The 3,194-nt window shown below is 43.9% G+C and overlaps 1 long non-coding RNA gene across 1 annotated transcript; it reads left to right on the top strand.

The window, feature by feature from the left end:
* The first annotated feature begins 1,852 nt into the window (after positions 1 to 1,852).
* LOC138775529 (uncharacterized) lies at positions 1,853 to 2,415 on the top strand. The gene is made up of 3 exons (XR_011360576.1): positions 1,853 to 1,888; positions 2,166 to 2,213; positions 2,333 to 2,415. It is a non-coding gene; the product is annotated as an uncharacterized lncRNA (long non-coding RNA).
* Positions 2,416 to 3,194: the final 779 nt, after the last annotated feature.

Raw genomic sequence — 3,194 nt, 5'->3', positions numbered from 1 at the left:
AACTTCTCACAGCACACAATGAAGCAAGCGGGCGAAGGGGAGGGATCGGTGCGAGGGGGGCGATCGGGCATGCGGGCCGCCGGCCAGCGGGGGGTTAAAGGGGCCGGGTCCGGTACGTGTTAAACTATCCTTAAGGGGACAACTGGCAGTGATCCCAAATAAATATCATTGATGGAATTAATGTTATATAGAGAGGCGGCAATAAATAGCATTTTCTGAAAGTTTCAAATGGGACCAAGTAACAATCATCCTAACCAACCCTATGTTCTCTATTACAGAGACGACAAGTACCCACTGCACGGTTGGATCCCGAGCCTGGAGACCATCGTGTAAGTATGAAGAACCAGCAGAGATATAATCATCCATCTACATGATATCACAATATGATTCCATTTATATCTCTGTTCCCCGCTCAAAACTCACGTATGTATATTCCCATATCCCCAAAAACTATGGGGCAGATTTATATATGTGCACCCCTGAGTACATTGAGAAAGAGGCACAAAAAGCTGTGGCCTCCATCTGCTACTAATTTATCATGGTTTATGCCGAAAAACAGGGAAAAACCAGGGCAGAAACCTACACCTGCTGCGGAGCACTTGTAGATTTCTGCAGCTGCCTTGTGGTAGGTACAGGTCCTGCTGGATTTACACTGGTCCTAATAAATGTCTATATATATTTATACACACAAGCTGGTTTATGTTCTATATACAGTGAGACTGACGAAGAGGAGGAGGCGGACGAGGCAGAGGACAATTCCAGGTGAGGACTCAAAGCTCATTGCATTGTGAATACATATTTATTTTTTTTACCATCCTGTATAGAGTGAGGAGCGGCAGGAAGACAGGATGTGTGTGTATGTATATATATATATATATATATATATATATATATATATATATATATATATATAAAAATACACAAGCTGGTGAATGTTCTCTACACAGTGAAATCGACGACGACGAGGAAGATGGCGCGGCTGCGGACATCCCCAGGTGAGGGCTCAAAGCTTATAGTATTGTGCATACATGTTTTTTTTTTTTTTTACTATACTGTATAGAGAGAGGAGCGGCAGAAAGACAGGATGTATATATATATACATATATACAAGCTGGTTTATGTTCTCTATATAGTGAAATCGACGTCGACGAGGAAGAGGACGAGGCTGCAGACCCCCCCAGGTGAGGGCTCAAAGCTTATAGTATTGTGAATACACGTTTATTTTTTTCCCATCCTGTATAGAGAGAGGAGCAGTGGGAGGGCCGGATAGGGGGCGCTCTAGTTAGACATAGAATCATATTTTTCTATTTATTTTAACAGCATTTATTCACATTACAAACTGCTGACACTGGGACTTAGTTGTTAAGGTCCCCCTACACTTTATACTTTCGCTGGCTGTACCTGCAATATACAGTACTATATGGTTATTGTATAGAGCAGTGTACAGCTCACTACATTACTATTGCAATCACTTTCTTTACAATAAACTCTATAATCTGTAATATAACAATACATTTATATATGAGATGGTTTACATTCTATACACAGAGAAGAAGAGGAGGACGACGAGGACCAAGGGACGACCATGGAGATCCCCAGGTAATGAAACAAAACTTATAACATTGTGAATGCAAGGAATTGTTATTTACAATCCTGTATATAGAGAGAGGACGGGGGCGCTCTATTTAGAGGTGGGATCTAATTTCTATTGTGGGTAATAGTGAATAGTATATTACTGCAGGTGTGAGTAGAGCTGGTAAAAGAGCATTGTTTCTATATAATGTGCTCAGAAGTTCTGGTTTCCTTACACTAACCATTGATTTCCCTCCATTTCTTGGTCATTTCTCCTCGGCAGAAGCAGCAGCAGAAGGAGATCCATCTTATCCAGGTAAATATAAGGGATGATACACTTACACGATAACACACCTCTATTGCTGCACTGTATATCCTCATGTCATCACTATATATTATATTATCAGTCACATATAATAACCACGAAAGGCCTCATGTACATAATACAGACATACAAGTGACATGGTGCCGCCTGTATCTCACCCACTAGGATAGCACCTGGTCCCCTCTCTCCAGTATAATGTCTATTCCCCATCACTGCTGATGGGTCTGATCTCAGGAAAGTCATGCTGGTTTTTCTCCTTCCCTTATAGACTGCGGGCGCTGTTCTGCTGCTGCTGCACCACCAAGGAGGAGTAAAGGTGAGTAACCAAAATCCCATCACACCTCAGATCACTTTTATTCTGACTGTATATTCATATGGAGCCTATATATGTAACCTGTCATTATTAACACATTGCTTGTTATATATCCTATCTAGATAACACCGCGCCGCCAGTGTGAGGAGAAGACACCCGACCATCTGGAGCTGTCTGGAGGAGGAGGCGTCCGGAACATCAAGTGGTAAATGGGATGCCAATAACATCCGGAGGACACATTTACCACACATGGGGGAGGAGGAGCCCCCCTTTTACCATCAGAGATAGGAGGAATAGACACTCACAACACCTAGAGGGGTCTGGAGGAGGTGCCCTTAAAGGGGTTATCTTGGTAACTAAAAAGGCGTTTCCTTCCTCGCCGGCGTCTCACTTCTAGTTTGGTCTCCTCTCACACCATCATCTTCTTATCTGGCAAAACGGAGGCGGCCTGAGACAGTGGGCCAGGTACTTTGTTGTGATTGTTGCATGTGGGTGAAACTAGTGGCGGTCAATGTACAAACAATGTTGCCGATGTCATCACAACATTGTGCATACATTGACCACTGCTGGCGGCGAGTTTCACCCACATATGGTGATCACACCATAGTACCTGATCTACTGTCTCAGACCTTTGCCAGCTCAGAAGATGTTGGAATGAGATGAGTCCGAACTAGAAATGAGATGCTGGTAATGGTGGAAATATCTTTTCAGCTCCCCAGATAACCCCTTTTAACATCAAGTGGTAAATGGGGCGCCCATACCATCCGGAGGATATATTTACCACACATGGGGGAGGAGGAGCCCCCTTTTACCATCAGAGACAGGAGGAGTAGACACTCACAACACCTAGAGGGGTCTGGAGGAGGTGCCCTTAAAGGGGTTATCTTGGTAACTAAAAAGGCGTTTCTTTCCTCGCCGGCGTCTCACTTTTCGTTTGGTCTCCTCTCGCACCATCATCTTCTTATCTGGCAAAACGGAGGCGGC

The sequence above is a fragment of the Dendropsophus ebraccatus genome, unplaced genomic scaffold (genome assembly GCF_027789765.1).
Source record: "Dendropsophus ebraccatus isolate aDenEbr1 unplaced genomic scaffold, aDenEbr1.pat pat_scaffold_1722_ctg1, whole genome shotgun sequence".
NCBI classification, from domain to species: Eukaryota; Metazoa; Chordata; class Amphibia; order Anura; family Hylidae; genus Dendropsophus; species Dendropsophus ebraccatus.
Note: the sequence above shows the minus strand (reverse complement) of the source record. Positions and strands in the feature narration are given on the sequence as shown.